The sequence below is a fragment of the Gracilinanus agilis genome, chromosome 2 (assembly GCF_016433145.1).
Source record: "Gracilinanus agilis isolate LMUSP501 chromosome 2, AgileGrace, whole genome shotgun sequence".
Lineage (NCBI taxonomy): Eukaryota > Metazoa > Chordata > Mammalia > Didelphimorphia > Didelphidae > Gracilinanus > Gracilinanus agilis.
This window is the reverse complement of record NC_058131.1, coordinates 247,289,615-247,309,639: the sequence shown is the minus strand read 5'-3', so window position 1 is coordinate 247,309,639 and position 20,025 is coordinate 247,289,615.

The following is a 20,025-nucleotide window of genomic DNA, read 5'->3' as shown; positions in this document are numbered from 1 at the left end:
TCCACCGACCTCCTATCCCCCTCCTCACCCCCCAGCAAAATATCAACAACATTCCTGGACACTGTAATCAAATACTTTCCCCCAAAAACTCTTGGCATGTGTAATAATTTGTCAGGGATCCTTTTAGTAAAGTCCACTCTAGCGAACCTTCTTAGGCCCCCTTGACCCACGAAGCAAATGACCTTTCACCTTATTTGGGCCTCTTTTATGAGGCTCTTTCACTGTGACCAGATGGCTAAACTATCAAAGGATTTTATGAGTAAAAACTGCTTTCTCAACTCACAAGTTGTATATTTCTTTCCATGTTAATGTGAACTACCAACCCAAAGACATTAAATTGAAAACACAAAAGGCACTTGGCAGCTGGTGCAGGGAAGGCTCCCAGCGTTGTGTAGGCACCAAAGTTATGGTGTTTGCAAAGAAAACAGCTGATGTCCAGATGAAGACAATTTAAGCTAAATATTTAAAATACCCATCAAGAAACTAATGATTGATTTATTCTTTTTTTCTGTTGTTTCTGGTCATGATCTTTTACCAAGCTGCAGATAAACACCATTCTCACTTAAGAAGGCAGTTTTTTTTCTTTTGCCTTCCCCCAACTTTGCCTTGCCAGAGCCCCAGCACAGAGAACTGGATTGCAAATTATGAATAATTAGATCAAATAGTGTCAGGAACTCAAAGGAAAAAGCAGAGAACCATTTCAGTTCAGGTTTCAAGTCAAACACTTCCTAAAACACCTGGAATCTGCTTGGAGCAGCTGGACAACTGAGCTATGTTTCGTATCGTTAGCTTTTCAGGCTGCTCTGCAAAAAACTTACAGTGGTCAAGGTAACAAGAATTGTCCGGGCATTTATGGCTCTTTGGACTGACTTTCAGCAATTTCCATCTTTAAAATTTGGTACTTACCACAAAAAAAAAATTGGAAAGAATTTGTGATCACATACATTCATATTTTATAGTGTTCTTAGGTTGATGATGACCTGCTGATAACTTTCCATTCCTGGTCATTCCTGATAGAGATCTTAACAGGAGAATACCAATGGATTGTGTACTCTGTTTACTCTTAGCCTTGCAAGGAAAAAGTGGATAACTTGGTTCACAGATTTCATGAAGACTTTGTAATACTACCAAGAAACTTTAACCCCTTCATCACTATCAAAAAGTCATCATATACATGGAAAACTCAGTGGAATTGCTCATTGGCTACAGAAAGGGGGAAGGGAGGAGAGGAGGGAAAGAACATGAATCATGTAACCAAGGAAAAAAATTCTTAATTAATTAATTAATTGTTTTTTTTTAAGTCAGCAGAATTTTGGTTTCCTTTAGTTTCAGGGGGTTTGTGTTTGAGACATGGAATGTCAGCACACAACAGAGTCCGTAACACTTTTCCTGACTTACATTCTGTAGAAGTCTGTTGTTCAAAATAGCACCACCATGCTGGGCACAAGGGAAAGACCTCTTCCTTCCAAATCAGGAGATCTAGGTTCTAAATCTCAATTCTGCTAGACTAGCAGTGCGACCTTGGAATGCGAAGTCTGGTTCAGGATACAGTCTCCAAGGTCCCTTTGAGCTCAAATGATGAAGAGACAACAGGGCATATTGGATGGAATGCTGGAAGTGATTGGAATCCCACATCAAAACATTTATTTAACTGTATGACCCCACACATTCAGAAAGATAGCAGGGGGAAACAGAAAGAATATTGAACTTGCAATGTAGAACTTGGATTTAGAGGATTTGAGTTCAAATCTCTACTCTTCCACTTACTGCTTGAATATTGGGCAAGTCACTTCTCCTGCCTGGGCCCCAGTTTCCTCATCTGTAAACTAAGGGGGAGAGGTTGGATTAAATAACCTTTCAGGTGCCTTCCAACTCCAGAACCAAGATCCTTCAACTTAGAGAGACTTTTGAAGAAAATGTAGAGAAAAATCAAGCTATTTCCACCATAGCCAATAGAGTCTGAACAGCTTCCTTCTGGAATAGTCCATTACCTATCATATTATAAACCCATCCAACCTTCCAGGAGCTCAAACCCTGCTCCTCTACATCTCTTCTTTATTAACCTGAGTCATTTAACCAGTGGAGTCTCAGTTTCTTCATTTTAGAATGGGTATAATAATAGCACTTGCCTAACAACTCACTGTGAGCATCAAATGAGATAATATGTGTAAGTCTTAAAAGCTCTATGTAGATGTGGGCTTTCCCCACCCAAAACCTAGGACTAGGAGATATATAAATGTATAGATGTATATAGAGATCTACATATAAATATTTGTGTTTATCTATATACATATTATATATATAAAATGACTTTTATGCTATCCACATCCAGAGAAAGAACTGTGGGAGCAGAAACACAAGAAAAACAATTGCTTAATCACATGGGTCGATGGGGACATGATTGGGGATATAGACTCTAAACAATCACCCTAGTGCAAATATTAATAATATTGAAATAGGTCTTTATCAATGACACATATAAAAACCAGTGGAATTGTATGTTAGCTATAGGAGGGAATTGGAAGAGGGGAGAGAAAGAACACGAATCATGTAACTATGGGAAAATATTCTAAAATAATTAATTAAATAAAATTAAAACAAAAAAAATTTTAAATACATGTTTTAAATGTTAAAAAAACAAAATAAAATAAATAAAATGACTTTTAATTAGTCTAGAAAATAACTCTCCTACTCTCCCCCAACCTACATACATCCCATCTCTGTCCATCAACAGCTTTCTCTTCTGACAAGGTCTTGCTAGCCCAGGTGCCACCTCTCCTTGAAATCTGTCCTGATCTCCTAGAGCTAAAAGCAGTCCCTCTCTCCTTGATCCTCTCATTCCTCTCTGACCTTTCCTCTAAATTTAATCTGTTTCTAACTGTATTAGGGTTATTCCTGGATATGTTTCATCCTCCTTATTAGATTGAAAGCTCCTTAAGGGCAAGGTCTGTGTCTTATTTTAATTTTGTGTCCATTCAAGGACAGGGCCTCGCATATAGAAGGCACTTAGCAAGTGTTTGTTGAAAACTGAAATTAAATACAACTTAAAGAAAGCCACATTCCCTAAGTATTTAAGTGTCTAATGTTTACTTTTTTTTTTCTTAACACTCCTGTGAGAGTCAACAGGGAGGGTGTTGGGGGTAGCCAGTGAGGGAGAAGGGGAAGGAGTGTATGTTAAAAAAGGACATGATGCTTTTAAGCTTGGGAACACCATTGCTGTCAGCCCTAGTGAACCATGTTTCTCTTCCATATGAATGTTGATGTTGTCTTTTGCTGAGTCATAGGGCTATTTGTTATAGAAAAATGTAGTCAAATGCAAAATCAATACAGACGCCAACAAATCCTTCTTTAAAATATTTTCAAGCACATTTTCACCTCCTGTTTGGAGCTTTTCACTTTCTCAAATTTCTGTCCATGTTACTTGTTAACCCATCAGTCTTGTTTATCCAACCAGGTTTATTAATGACAAATGTTGCTGGCCTTCTTGAATTATGACTGTAAACTGAAAGAATATGAGGGCCAAGGTGAAAAGGTGATTTCTTTATAACAGCTGTAATTTATCCTGGGCTTTGGCCAGGCCTTTGATTTTTGGACTGGCTCTGGATATAGTATTCCTACTGATTGCATTAGAGCAGCCCTTAGGGGTCATGCTGAATTCCAAGGTCCTGGAACCAGTTAGAAGGACGGAAGATGCCCATGTACATAAGCTGTTGATAGAGAATGATGACACTAAGAAGCAACAGAGCCCAAGACCCACCCAAGAACACTTGCCATTTCTACCTCCCTCAATGAGTTGGACAAGAAGCTCTCTTTCACATTAACATAATGCAAGAAAGCACAGATAAGAAGGTTGTATTTAGGACTTAAGATTCCTGAAGTTCCTGTTTTGTTGAGAAATAGTTAATGTGAAATGTTAGATTTCATAATAAAGGGAATTTCTAAAATCCAACCAGACTGGACTGTATTCCATAAGGTATCATGGAAAGAGTTCTGGAATTAGAGTCAGATGATCTGGGTTTTAAATATAATGATAATAGTAAGCATCTACATAGCACCTTAAGGCTCACAAAAGTGCTTTGTAAATAGCATTTCATTTAATTTTATCTCCACAACAAGCCTTTGAAAAACTGTATTATTATTATCCCATTTTACAAGTGAGGAAACTGAGGTAGGCAGAAGTTTAGTGACTTGTCCAGGGTTACACAGCTACTAAAGATCAGAGGCCATATTTGAATTTGAGTCTTACTGACACCAGGTCCAGTCTATAGTGTCACTTAGTTGCCTCTAAATTTGGCTTTACTACTTACTACCTGTTGGGCAAATCACTTCACTCCTTGGATCCGAGTTTTTTCATCTGTTAAATGAAAGGGGATGAAAATCATCTTTAAGTTTCCTTCTAGCCCTAAATAATGTGACCTTCTCATCTCCCAACTCCATGCCTTTGCTCATTCTAGCCTCCTATACCTGAAATATACACTCTGCCCCCCTTTTCATTTATTAATAATCAACTGAGAAGCATTTTAAGAGCACCTTTGTTGTTGTTCGGTCTTTTCAGTTGTGTCAGACTCTTCATGACCCTGTTTGAGTTTGGTTTGGTTTTTTTTTTTGGCAAAGATAAAAGAGTTTCCTTTTCCATTTCTTTCTCCGGCTCATTTTACAAGTGAGGTAAACTGAGGTGAATGTTAAATGACTTGTCCAAGGTCCACAGGTAGTAAATGTCTGAAGCCAGATTTGAATGGAAGAAGATGAGTCTTCCTGACTCCAGACCCGATCTCTATCCACCGTGCCACCCAGCTGCCCCTTAAAGGCACCTACTGTATGCCAAATACTCTACCAGGTGCTTGATATACAAAGACAAAAACAAAACCTTCTTTGCCCTCAAAATGCCTACAAGTTATTGGTGAGCCAGAATAAAAACGTACACCCATGTGAGTAGATATGAAATCTGTAATATGGGAGTGGGAGCACTAGAAGCTGAGAAAAAATGCTTTATGTTAAGAGGAGACACTTGAATTGAGTTTTGAAAGATGCTGGGAATTCTAAGAGGCTGAAGTGAAGAGGGAGTACATTCCAAGCATTGGAGACAACCTGTTCAAAGGTTTGGAGATGAGAGCGAGAAAGTCTACAACGTACAACAAGGCGGCCGGTTTGACTGGAATGTACTGTGCAAAAGGGAGTCATTTTTAATAAGACTAAAAAATAGGTCAGAACCAGCCTATAAAGGGCTTTAAATGTAAAAGGAATCCGCATTTAATTTCAGAGGCAAGAGGGAACTCCCGAAACTTTTTGAGCAGAAGAATGAAGAAGCCAGAGCTGGATTTTGGAAAGATCCCTTTACAGCGGTGTACTGGAGAGGTGTAATCCTGGAGGCAGGGTAACCAATTTGAAGACAATTGCAATAGTCCAAGGCCCTGCAATACAGGGGTAGCCACTCAAGTGGAGGGAACGGTTGGAGAAATGTTGTGGAAGTATAACAAAAATGACTTGGGAACTTATTGGGTATTGAAGATGAGGGTGAGATCAGGATAATTCTAAGATTGTGAATGTGAGTGATTGCAAGGATGGTGGTGACCTTGTCAGAAATGAGGAAGTTAGGAAGAAAAATGGGTTTGCAGGAAGGATAATGAATTCTGTTTCAGATGTGTTGAGTTTGAAATGCCTGAAGGACATCCATCTCAAAATATCCAGTAGGCATTTGGTGATGATAATATAGGACTGGACCTCAAGGGAGAATAAGATATATAGATCTGGGAGTCATCTGCATTGTGATGATAATTTAACTGATATAGTCACTAAGAGGCAAAACATACCAAAAGGAGAGGGCAAAGGAGAGCCTTAGGGCTGATATGGATGATGAGCCAACAAAGGAGATGATCACAACATCAGCTGACATTTCTATATCTTTTGAGGGGTTTACCTAGTACCTAACATTATCTCTTTTCATTTTTACAACTCTAGGAGGTTAGTACCACAGGTATTACCCACATTTTGAAGAGGAAGCCAAGAGATGTAGAGATTAAGGGAGTTTGTCCCAAGGGTAGAACTGGAAGACTTACTCCAAGTTCAGTATTTCTTCCACCAGGGCCTACTAACTCCTGATCTGCTGGAAGTGTCTTCCTTTCTCCAGGGACCAACTCAGATGCCACCTCTTCCATTCATTTAGAGTTTGAAAGGACTTTAGAAGTCCTCCAGTTCAACCTCATTTTCCTTGATTTCTCTGAGATATCTTCCATTGACACAAAGAGAGAAAAAGAGAGCGAGAGAGAGTCTCAGAGCATATACATGATTTCCCAACCCAAAATCTTATTGTAGTTTTAAGTTTTAATTGTTGAAAATAAATAAAGCTTTATTAGCTTAAACCTACACCAAGACTTTTGGGTCACCCTGTGCCCACACATACATATATATATATATATGTATATATATGCATACATATATTTCCATGTTGTCTCTTCCATTTAACTGTGAATACCATGAGGTAGTTACTGTGTTTTTTGCCTTTGTCTCCTCATCCCTTACAGTGTACACAATAGTGGGCACATAGTTAGCATCAATAAATGCTTATTCATTTGTTGACTGCTCTCTCCCCTTCCATCAGGTAAAAATGACTTCTCCTTAAGATTTCTCTTTGAATTTTGTCTGGTCTTCTTGGACTTCTCTTTGTCTCCTTTGGGTCTTAATCATTTCTGTGTGTCCACTTCCTCCCACTGAATTGTGAGTTCCTTGAGGATAGTACCTATAGCATCATATCTTTGTATCCTCATTTCCGAGCACATTTCTTAAACTGTAAGTTCCACGAGATTCTGAACCTCATAAGTGCTTAACAAATGATTGTCAAAGGGGCAGTCAGGTGGCTCAGTGAATAGAGATCAGACCTGGAGTCAAAAGGACCTGGATTCAAATTTGACCTTCAACATTTCTTAGCTATAGGATCCTCAGAAAATCATTTAAACCCATTTGCCTAGCCCTTGCTCTTCTGTTTTAATTTAATTTAGTTTTTGTTACTAAGAGTAAGGGCTTAAAAAAAACTGTCAAGTTATTGGGAAATCTTTAGTAGTCTTACTATTTATTCACATAAGCATAATAACATATATGCTATAATAAAATGCTTTAATAATAGCATTTTTATGCTAGACTAATGAAAAAACCAGCATGTAGATTTGGAATAAATACATATTCTTATAAAAGAGATGATTGTGATTGGGTTATTGAGAATATTCGGGTATCAAAAGTATCTGTTTAGCTGAAGATACTCCCTATAGTGTGTATGCTGAAACATAAATGGGAAGGAAAGTAGGAAAATTCTGAACCTAGAGGTTTAATCAAAAACTATAAATTCTATACTTATATCATGTAGGATTCTATAGATTTGAATTTTTACTTATATCACATCAACCTAGGGCTTCTTCTTGTTCATTACTAAGCAGTAGAACATATAGTACCTCCACTGAGATTGAAAAAGTTTTTGTTTTTCAGTCATGTACTACTCTTTGTGACCCCATGGACCATACTGCCCATTGGGGTTTTCTTGGCAAAGACACAGGATGGTTTGCAATTTCCTTTTCCAGTGAATCCAGAAGTTAAGTGACTTGCCCAGGATCAAACAAATAGTAAGTACTTCAATTCACATCTGAATTCAGATCTTCTTCTTGACTCCAAGCCCAGCACTCTATCCATTGAGTCACCTAGTTGGCTCCTATTTAAAAAGTATATAATCCAAAACCCAAAATAAGATAGCAAACAATCTTATTTTCAGTTTTCCACTAAATTCCACTTAATTACATTTTGTTAGCTTTAACTGCACTGCCCTTTTTAGAGATAACTGCTATCATATCAGAGATGTTATCATATAAATCAAAGGATTTAGAGTAAAAAAGATCATCCTTAAAGATCATCTAGCACATTTTACAGATGAGCAAACTGAGGCCCAGAGAGGGAAATGTCAGTGCAGACATGCTCAATGACTAGAACCCGATAGATTTGTCTCAAGTTAATTGTGGGACGAATCCTATGTAGTATAAGTGTATGATTTGTAGTTTATGATTAAAACATGTTTATACCAATCCCAGCATTTTATAGAGGGGGAAAAAAATTGAAGTCTAGAGAAACCGGATAACTTGCTCAGGATCATGCAGCTAACACTGGCAGAAATTTGCTCAGAAGTAGGTCTTTTTACTCCCATGCTAATACTATTTTCACCATTGCAAACTACCTCCCTAAGGATATAAAGCAAGGAGATTTTAATTTATATTGGAAAAAATGCTTATAAGGTCTAATTTGAAAGTGCTAGACCTCAAGAAAACTTTTGTAACATATTTCTTCTACCTAAAATTGAATATTCACTTATGAACCAGTGATGACTTCAGAATATAAGCTCAAAGCAAACAATTCAGAAAGTCATAAGCTCCTATATTGGACTTGCAAACTAATTGAAAGCAGGAAAACGATGGTTTTTCCTGTTTGTATTCCCAGCATCTAGCAAATTGCCTTGAAAACACTGGACATTTTTATAAAAGCTCTCAATTGTACAATCAAATTTCAATTTTTTATATCTCAAAAATATTTTTTGTCCATTTGGAATCACAAAATATTAGAGATGAAAGAAACTTTAGAAGCCAACTCATCTAGTCCACCCCCTTCATTTTAGAGATGAGGAAATTTAGGCCCAGAGAAATCGCACCATTTGCTCAGGGCTACACAGGCATTCTAGCACCTAAACCCAAAGTCTCCAGATTCCTAGTCCAGACTAACTCCAATTGCCTTCAAGCACTTGATTCCAGGACAAAAAAAAATTATTGGGAAAGACATTCTTTTGGAATTAGCCTAATGGAGTTTTATCTGCAGATTTCAGTACTCTTCAGAAATGAGAGTTTAAGCCTAAAGCAAATGAAAAGAAGTGAAAGGAGAAAAAGAGGGCCCAGGCAGAGAGTGATTATAGAGCCCAACCAGTAGTCAAGTAGAAAAGGTTCTTTTAGTCTATCAGAACTGATTATGGAATCTAGGGTTTGAAATTATTAGACCTTTTTTTGAGGTTCTGAGGCTGGAATTGGAACTCACTTGTGCAGGGAGGCAAGTGACTCCAGAATAAATAGTTACCCTGACTATGTTATGGCTGAATCAACACTAGCAGAGTGATTGCTACCCTTGCTTCCTCCATTTATTGTCTTGATTTCCCCCCATTAATTTAAAGATAATAAAATAATCTACACTAGTAAGGAAAATTCACCAGACTTAGAGTATAAAGATCTAGGTTCAAGAACTGATTAAGATTATTTTTTTCAGTTGTGTCCAACTCTTTGCTACTCCATTTTGGGGTTTTCAGGGAAGCTACTAGAGTGGTTTGCCATTTCCTTCTCCAACTCATTTTATAGATGAGGAAATTGAAGAAAACAGAGTTAAATAACTTGCCCAAGGACATAGAAATAGTAAATGTCCGAGGCTGGATTTGAACTCATGAAGATGAATCTTCTTGATTCCAATCCCAGTCTTCTATCACCTGCACTACCAAGTATTTATTATGCTTGTGGCCATGGACCTCTCTGTACCCTAATTCCCTGCTTTGCAGAACAAAACAAAAGCTGGGTTAATAATACCCATACACTTTATCTCATAGAGTTGTGACAAGCATACTTTACACACTTAATGCTCTATATCAATAATTCCCAAAGTGGGTGCTACCACCCCCTGGTGGATGCTTCAGCAATCCAGGGAGGCAGTGATGGCCACGGGTGCATTTATCTTTCCTATTAATTGCTATTAAAATTTTTTAAAAAATTAATTTCCAGGGGGCTAAGTAATATTTTTTCTGGAAAGGGGGCAGTAGGCCAAAAAAGGTTGGGAACCACTGCTCTATATGAATCTAACCAATGTCTCTGAACTATGACTGAATTTGCACAAGCCAATTCATTTTCTAGGTCCCTCTTTATTCTTCCAGCTCAAGTCCTGCCTCTTCCATGTTAAGATACTCCTATGAACATAGCATCAAACTTCTGATCTTTCTTTGTCTTCTCTGAGCTCTTTTGGAACTTAAGTCTACATTACATCATTTTAGCCTTAATTATTGCTATAATTCCAAACTACTATATACTAATTAGTTTACCTAAGTTCGGTGCTTTGTGAGAGCAAGAACTGCATATTGTTAAGGGTTAATATGATAGGAGTTTGACAAAAGTAACAAGTTCAGTTTGAGAACACACTTTAATTTGAGAAGTACAGATAGAAAAAAGAAAAGAGGAAAGAGATTATTACTCTAATACCTTATAGCTATACCTAAATTCCTAATCCTACCTAAAATTTCTAAAAAACCCTATTCTAACCGTCTTCGAGAACAGGTTCTTCTGTCCAAAATTACCTTTAACAATATGTCTCTTACTTCTATAGTATCCTTCACTATGAGGTACACATAGCAGGTGCTCAAGACTTATTTATTGTCTGATTATCTTACTTCAACCTTATCCTACCTCTGAAAGTTTAGAAGGACATGTATTATCCATGCTATCCATTACTAAATTTAAACCCAGAGAGTAAGTACCTCATTAGCTAAGGGCCAGTGATTTCCAAGGTAAGGGAATTTCCTCTACTGACCTATCTATAACTGATAGTCTAAGAGTTACCTGAGGCTCAGAGAGGTTAAATAACTTGTCCAGAGTCACATTCATAAGTACCAAAGGCAGAATTTGAACCCTGGTCTTCGTGATTTCAAGTCTAGTACTCTAATTTCTGACATGATGCATAGTTTTAAAGTCACCCAGATAGTTAATGATAAACTAGAGACTAGATACCTGGTGTCCTCTTTGGTTCCTGTATCCAGAGAGGAACTCTTAGGTAAGCCTAAACTTAACTGATATTTTTGTTTTATTGGAATACTTCTGAAATGGATTTCTCAAAAAGAAAACATGTTGTTTCCTTGATTAATAATTAATAATTATATTTTATAGAGATATAGTAGATAGAAAACCGCCTTAGAGCCAAAAATACTTGAGTTCGAGTCCTTCTTCTGACATATATGATCTGTATGACTCTAACCAAGTCACTTAACAGTCTCAGGTCTCTTAGACAGCTCTTTATGACTATAATCTTTAGAAACAACACCAATTGGTATTGGTGGAGTTTCCTCACTTGGGATTTCTTTATGCCAATGAAATAACAGGGTTAGTTCCTATCTCTAATAAAAATGTACATTTTATACAATTTACATATAATTGTATATTCATATATTTTATGTTTAACAGTAGAAATCTAGGGAAAATATTATTAGAAAGTTGGACAATTATTATCTATTAAAACACAACTGCTAGTGAAGACATCAACTGTCACACTTGAATGAGGAAGGTTTTTATCAAATTATTCCTGTAAGTGAGATATTTGGAATCCAATTTGTATGAAATCTATATTGTTTCTATATTCTTGGCAATAACTTTCAGGATTGGTTGAGGTCTCCTTTGAACATGGCATCAAACTTCTGTCTACTTAGTTCCAAATTACCTGTTCAGTGAATTGCAGAATTCTAGAGTTTGAAGTCATCATCTCACCCAATCCCCCCATTTTAGACCTAGAAAGAAGAAAGATATCCTATCATAAAGGAAAGAGGTCTGTTCTTGAAGTCAGAGAGATCTGAGTTCAAGTTCTGTCCTTGACACAAAACTAGGAGTTATATTGTCATAACTCTTGCTACTTTTGAATTACTGAGGAGTTGTCACTCTACAATCAAAGAAGGAGAGAGTCTGTAGACTGAGAATCCCATACCAATAAAATCACAAGATTGAGACTTCCAGGAAAGGAAAATCTGGACCTACAGACTTTTAGGAGCCTAAGATCACAAGGTAAGTTGATGGCAAATGAGGGACAGAAACTCAGGCCTCCTTTTTCTAAGAATGAATGTGGTTTTGCAACCCAAAACACTGCCTTCTTTAATTTAGTCCAAAAACGTAAATTTGATAAAGTAATATGCTGTGTGAGGCAGGATTATGTAGTGGAAAACACTGGATTTGAAGTAAGAGGAACCAGATTCCAATTCCATCTCTGCCACTTAATTTAAGGAATGTTGTTCAGATGCTTGTCATGTCCATTTCTTCATGACCCCATTTGGGGTTTTCTTAGCCAAGATACTGGAGTAGCTAGCCATTGTCTTCTCTAGCTCATTTTACAGATGAGAAAACTGAGACAAACAAGGTGAAGAAACTTGCCTAGGGTTACACAGTGAGTAAGTATCTGAGACCAAATTTGAACTCAGGGGAAGATGAATCTTCCTGACTCCAGACAGAGCATTCTTATCTATCCATTGTACCACCTAGCTGCCCTAGCAATGATATACAAAAGCCAGAAAAAGAAAACAGTTTCTGCTTTCTTTCTACATGGTTACACAGATGTGTAAGTGCATGGTAATTCAAAAACAGGAGAAAAACTCAACTGGAGGGGGATCAAATCAAGTCAATAAGTATTTAGGAGCTTACCAGATGGCAAATACTGGAGATACAAAGAAAGCAAAGACAATCCCTGCCTTCAAGGAGTTCACATTCTAAAGGAGAAAAATTATGTAAAAATTAGGGACTTATAAAATATATAAGATATATACAGGGGGCAGCTGGGTAGCTCAGTGGATTGAAAGCCAGGTCTAGACCTAGGTTCAAATCTGGCCTCAGACACTTCCCAGCCGTGTGATCCTGGGCAAGTCACTTGACCCCCATTGCCTACCCTTACCACTCTTCTGCCTTGGAGCCAAGGTAAGGGTTTTAATTTTAAAAAAAAAAAGATATATATAGAGGAGATGGAAGATACTCTCAAAGGAGAGGACAGTAGCAGCTGGGAGGTCTAGGGAACCAGCAAAGGTCTTCTTCAGAAAGTGGGATCTGGAAAGGTTTATTTTTTCTGTGACCTCAGGCAAATTCTCATCTCTCTCTAGGACTTAGTTTCCTTTTTTTTGAAATAAGGAGATTAGACTAAATGATCTCTAAGTTTTCTAACAGTCCTGTGATCTGATCAGAAACCAATCAAATTCATTTATTGACTTTATAGGGAAAAAAGATGCAATTGACAGAGACTTTCACTTTCCAACTGACTGGTATTGTGTTATATTGTCACATTAATGGGCTGAGGTTGATCCATGTTTTCCTTCTCTTTTCTTTTCTTTTTTTTTTTTTTAAACCCTTGTACTTTGGTGTATTGCCTCATAGGTGGAAGATTGGTAAGGGTGGGCAATGGGGGTCAAGTGACTTGCCCAGGGTCACACAGCTGGGAAGTGGCTGAGGCTGGGTTTGAACCTAGGACCTCCTGTCTCTAGGCCTGACTCTCACTCCACTGAGCTACCCAGCTGCCCCCGCTTCTCTTTTCTTTTTAACAAGTAGTCTCTGTGTAACTTGGGCCCAAAGAGGAACAGAAGTGAATATGGCTGAATTTTTTCACATGAGAAATAAACTGTATTGGCATAATCAATAGTGGGTATAACCTAAGAAGGAAATGGCAGATTAATTTTTTTTAACTTGGGAAGAACTATATAAGATAATGAAGAGTGAAACAAGCATAATCAAGAGAACATTATATACAGCTACAGATTAATATTTGAAGGATAATTTGTGAATGTTTTCCAGAGAATGAATTGAGAAATGAAAACACAAAAAATATAATCTGTATATTTTTGCCTGGCGATGCTTCTTGTTGATGTGGGGAAAGGAGGGGAAGACTGAATTTAAAAAAGAAAAAATAGGGTACTCCAAAAAAAGATACTACATGTGCTTTCAAAAATTAAATAATCAGAGGTAGGGAGTATTGTGATTTCTACATATTAGATAGAACAGGGTACTAAGTTCACACTAAAAGAATGTAAAGAGGAAGACATTCTTTATTTCTGGGATGTTATGAAGAGGCCAAGGCTCACCTTATCAAAAAAGTGATATGATAACAGTCCAGGTAATTCTTTGCTTTGATTGCTTATAATGATAAATTCTGCAGTGTTGGGGGTTTTTTTGTGTTGTTTTTTTTTTTTAATTTTCCCTCCCCAATCTTCCCATCTGATAAAGCACCAGCCTAACTTTTAGAAAGCTGACCTTGTGTGGAACAAAATGATCAGACTACCAATTTCCTTTCCAGGAAATGATTAATCTGTTTACTTAAAAAAAAAAAAGAAAAAGAAAAAAAAGAAAGTTAGTGAGGAAAAACCTTGGCATTTCTTGCTCCTTTTCTGCAATTCCTTAAAAGATTAAGTTACATTTTTAGTTCCCTGTAAAATGAATGAAGATATCCTAAAGATACTGTTATCTATGGGTTACAAAGGACAGAATGCATTCAGCATTGATTTAGTGTCTTTAGGTTGATACATTTTGACTCAACTGATATGAAAATTAAAATGGGCACCAGTACTACAGGGTCACAAATAAGCCTGGGGCTTTTCAATGCTCAATTTTTGCATAAGTCATCACTGAACTGTGTACCCAGTTGCCCAATCCTGCCTGCTTAAATGCCTGGTAAGCTACCGCCTGGGTGATTTAATTTGTTAACTGACTAATCACCTGGAGCTGGAATTTGATTTAGCAATTGTGTGCAGAATTTAGATCAGGGATGCTTCTCCCTTTCCAGAGCAGGCACTAGACAGACTGTTGTCAGCGACTATGGTGACTCAGTTCCTTTGCATTTCATCTGCAGAATCATTTGATTAGATTTGCATAATGTATGCAGTGATCTGGGCTCTTCTTATGCATTTTGGCTTCAGAACATTTCCTGTTGTCATTTCCTGATTTTTGTATTTTGTTTTCATTGCTTGACACAATTGACTCAGTTGTTTGCTTCATGAAATTCCCCAGATCTTTTTCAATCAGATTTGGAGGATTTTTTTCCCTTAATATATAAATAGAAAATTATATAAAACCCAACCTTTTAATTCATTCTTATTCTGTAGTTCCTTCAGAATATTCTCATTAATTACAAGGATAGATGTTTTAGTGCATGGGGCTCTTAGGGCAGTAAGGAGTCTTTTTTCCCCTAAATTATTGTCCTTTTTAGTTCGTAGGTGGGATGATTGGGATCTGTTGTCTTTTCCGACTTTTTTTTTTTTAAAGAGGAATACAGGGATAGGCCTTCGAATATTTCCGTAAGCTCTTTTTAACTACTTGTTTACTGTTTTCTTGTTACCTGTCTGATCTACAGAAAGATCTTCTTTGGAATATATTTTTCCTTTTTTGGTATGTAAGTTTCTACCTCATCTGATAAAAAAAGATCAGTCACAAGCATGGCAGTTAGGAGGGGTAATGCAGCCCCATAATATTTGTCATTGTTACCTAACACACCCTTGAAAAATAAACAGCCAAGAATGCAGTTTTTCATGCTTTATCAGCTATAACCAAACATCTGGTTACCAAAAAATAAATCACTCCAAGTTAATGAAGCTTTAGTTATGATTTCACATAATCCTCTTTAAACAAAAAAATTCCATTGAAAGAATATAATAGATCAACTATGTAGTTGAATCAATTAATGATTTAACTTCAGTGTATTTACCACTCATTCTACCTTCTTTTTTGAGTCTAACTTGATGACTCTTTTTTATCAGTGTCGGAAGGTAGCTTCTTTTTAAAAGAAAAACAAGTTTTTAGTTATACTAAGACAATATATTAGCTAAAAGTTCAAGCTGGTTGAATTATTCTAATATTCCATACAGTAGATTTTTCAAAAAGTAAACCAGGTAAAATGCAAAGGGTTTTTTTAAAGATCTAGAAGGGCACATAACAAGTAGCTTATTTCTTGATATCTGAAATAACAATTTTGGCAAAATATGAGGCTCAGTCCTTTACTTGCTGTGTGTCCATAAGCAAATTGCTTCACGTCTCTGAGACATGGTTTCCTCTTCTCTCAAGTAAGACTTAGACTGGTTCTCCAGGCCAACGCTGGTCCTTTCTAGGCCTGATAGTCTGTGATTCCTAGATGCTGCCCTTCCTAAAATTTTAGTCAAGCGAATTAAAAAATTGAGCATTGAACTAGAGAATGTTTTAGTTTTTTAATTCCTTGATGCTTGAAATGATGATTTTGGAACCGGTAGTGTCTTCTCACTTACTGCTAAGAATTCAAATTTAAATTTAAATAAAAATTTACAGGTACACATGATCATCCTAGAATTTTTTTTCTCCACAAAATAATAATAAAAAAAAGGCATGGGGAAAACAGGGCCTTAGGCCCATCTCATTCTAAGTTTATATGGCAAAGCTTTATGTTATTTAAAATAGTATAAAATGGGCTATAAAATACCATATAATCATATGTAATGCGTATTTGTCAATGTTTTTTCCCCTTCCTCCTAACTATATTGTATTGCAAGGCAATACCAGTCATAACAGGAAAATAGATTTAAACATTAAAAAAAAATCTGAATTTTAGTCAATGTTCTATATTATTTCAACAGCATAAAGTCTGATTTTTAAATATCACCAGTTAAAGTATTATTTTTTAACATTTTTTTTCAATTTTTGAGTTCTAAATTCTCTCCTTCCTTCTTCCCCCTCCTCCACAAGTAAGAAGGCTAGAGATATGATAGCGATTATACACATAAAGTTATGCAAAATGTATTTCCCTATTATCCATATTGTAAAAAAAAAAAACCCCAAACATATTTCATCATGGGGTTTTTGGAATTGTCTTAGATCATTGTCTTAATGAAAATAACTGAGTTTTTCACAGTTGATCTTCATTATATTACTGCTGATACTGTGAACAATGTTCTGGTTCTGTTTGCTTCACTTTGCATCATTCCATACAAGTGTTCCCAGGTTTTTCTGAAACCATCCTTCTCATCATTTCTTATACTACAATAGTATTCTCTCATCATCATATACTTCAACTCGTTCAGCCATTCCTCAACTGATAGACATTCCTTCAATTTCTAACATAAAGCCTGATTTCTAGTGATTTTATTAAACTGGTATTGAAAGTAGATTAGAAACTGGTCTATGTTCTAATATTTAAATATTAGAATATGTAAAAGGTTTGTTTTTATGGAAAGAATAGATGGCATCAAAAATTTGGTAAAAGGTGCCTTATGGAGTAAAAAGAGGTCTAATTTGGTGGCAGAAGACCTAGGTTTGAGCCTCTGCAAACCACATAATCTTGGGCAAGTTATTTTTGGAAATTTTTTCATCTCTAACATGAAAATAATAATTTGACCTCACAGGATTGTTGTAGTAGAAACACTTTGTAAACTGTAAGGTATTCTAGAAATATTATTATTATTAAGAGACAACTTCTTCTTAAATTATCATTTGAATAATTACTTAGGTCTAATCAATCACTTCAACTTGGACAGTTTCCAGGACACCATCATAATAATAACACATAGGAGGCAGGCTATTCATTTTCTCTTTCCTAGAATAACAAAATAACCATATATTGTCAAGGAATTAATTTAAATTAAACTGACTCCATCTTTAATTTCACATACTTGACAGAAAAAAAGTAGTCATAAAAGAATTCTAGAAGAGTAACTTTCATGGCTAATGGAAATGGAAAAGGAGAGGAAATGTGAATTATTTTATTTAAGCCATTTACTAATGGGAGAATGGAATGCTAAATATTTTCATAATTGATTTTTGAGTGGTTAGAAGTATGAGAATGTATATTATATATATATTTTTTAAACCCTTGTACTTCAGTGTATTGTCTCATAGGTGGAAGATTGGTAAGGGTGGGCAATGGGGGTCAAGTGACTTGCCCAGGGTCACACAGCTGGGAAGTGGCTGAGGCCGGGTTTGAACCTAGGACCTCCTGTCTCTAGGCCTGACTCTCACTCCACTGAGCTACCCAGCTGCCCCCTGTATATTATATTTTAGAAACTCCTTTTAACATCTTTAAGTGCAGAGTTGATGTTAATATTTGAGACAGGCACAAAAATTTCAATTTTGTTTGTTGTTCCTCTGGACTTTTATTACAAGGTTTTATGGAGCATAGGTATAGTGGGGAAAACCACTCAATTTGGAATTAGAGGGCCTTGGTTCAAATATTGACCACTTCTTATTCTGTGTGTGATCACGGGAAAATCCCTTCATATCCCTACACCTGCTTCTTCATCTCTAATGAGGAATTGTATTATAAGATCCCTAGTTTTCCTTTCAGCTTTAAATCTTACAATTCATAAGTTGCATATAATATGTAATATCAACAGAGGAAATTAACCAACCAGTTTATTCTTTTAATAAATAACTAATGGGCATGAATATTAGGGATAGGGCTTGTGTTTTCATTGGCATAGGGAAGCTCCAGGTGAGGAACATCCCATTGCATTGGTAGTTATCAATGAAAGTTGACTCCTCTACAATTTATAGCCTTTAGAGAGTTGACTAGAGACAAGAGGAGGCAACTTCTCTAGAAATACAGTCAATATGTCGAAGAGGAAGGACTTGAATTCAATCTTCTTGCCTCTGGGAACTTCTAACTCTATCCCCACTATTCCAGAGCTCCTTCTTACAACAGAGTAATGTATATAAACCATATATGTATAGGCAAGATGGTGATGATTGTAGAACAAGCTCTGGTCTTGGAATTAGAAAACTGAGACCCAGATTTGAAACTTTTTTCTGACAGGAGCCAGGTGCTCTTAAGCCACTTAATTTGTGTGAGACTCAGTCTCTTCATCTGTAAAAAGGGTATTATAATGGTTCTATTTGTAAAGAGTTATGAAGAAAATACTTAATAAACCTTATTAAAGAACTATGTGTGTTAGATGAGTCATTACATAATATTTTAGATTTTACATACTTGGAGGTTTCACATTGGAAATCCAAGTTCCATTAATGAATTACCTCCCCCTACCTCAAATAAAAAGTCACACCTTTGGCAAGACTAGTGGGCTGTGACATATTTACATGGGAAATGCATAGCTCAAAAGCTGTTTACTTCCTGTAACCAAAGAATAACTCCTAATGAATCACTGATTCTTGGGATTCCCAGTTTGTAATTTGATCCCCTGAAAAGTCTTATCAGATCAACAATGATTGCTGTCAAAAAAAAAAAAGAAGAAGGAAAAAAAGAAAAGTAAAGAGAAGAAAGATCTCTTTCCCCCTCTGAACGAGACTGTCAGTCCACATACATGGATTCTAAAGCATTTGGGGGCTTGTCAGGCAGAGTAGTCATGGTGAGTCTGAAGGGATAAGGAAAGATAAAGTGTATCAAAGCAGGATCTGACATTTGTGATGCTATGCAGGCCTTTCTTTCCAAGAACATCTCTGGCTGGACTGACAGAGGGGATTAATCCATGTGATGGTACCAAACAATAGCTGAAGTGGGGTTGAGGTCTAACACCTGGATGTTATGTTACCCTTAGTCAAGAAGCCTGCACCATGCTGTGAGTAAATCTATATGGTTCTGACACAGTTTTAAATGAGCCCTTCCACCCCCTTGCACATCCTCCAATTGCTGGCCCTCTCCCTCCCTCCCTCCCTTTCTCTCTTTCTTTCTCTCAATTTTTTAAAAAAATTCTAAACTTAGTAACCATTCATGAAAATTCATGAACATTCAAATAAACAAAATTTAAAATGAACATGCCTACAACTCCAGATTATTGGAATCGTTGAAAGCTGTGGAGCTTCGCTTTTAACAAAACAATAATTTTTCCCTTGGTTTTTGTGTCCTGATCTTGTAGTTCTGTGTATGATTTTGCTATTAATAAGGTCAGTAGATTAGTTGTATACTCTGTATGTTGTTCTGATACTGCTTTCTCTCCTCTGTATCACTTCAGATGAGTCTCCCCATGCTTTTTGAATTCTTCATGTTTGTAATTTATGACAATGCAATAAAATATTCCCAATAAAATATATGTAAAATATATACATAAAAATATACCATGTATCCCTTCTCTTTGAAAGAATCTATGTCGAGTTTTCATTTGGGATTTGGTTTGATTTTGGATATGGGAAACAATTACCTGAAAATTGGAGGAATTTCATGATTCCAACAAACCCCTCATATTCATGCAAAAAAGATTTTCCATGGGGGAGTGGGGGCCAGGTGAAACACATGCTTACTTGCTCCTGGCACATGGCAAGAGAGTTA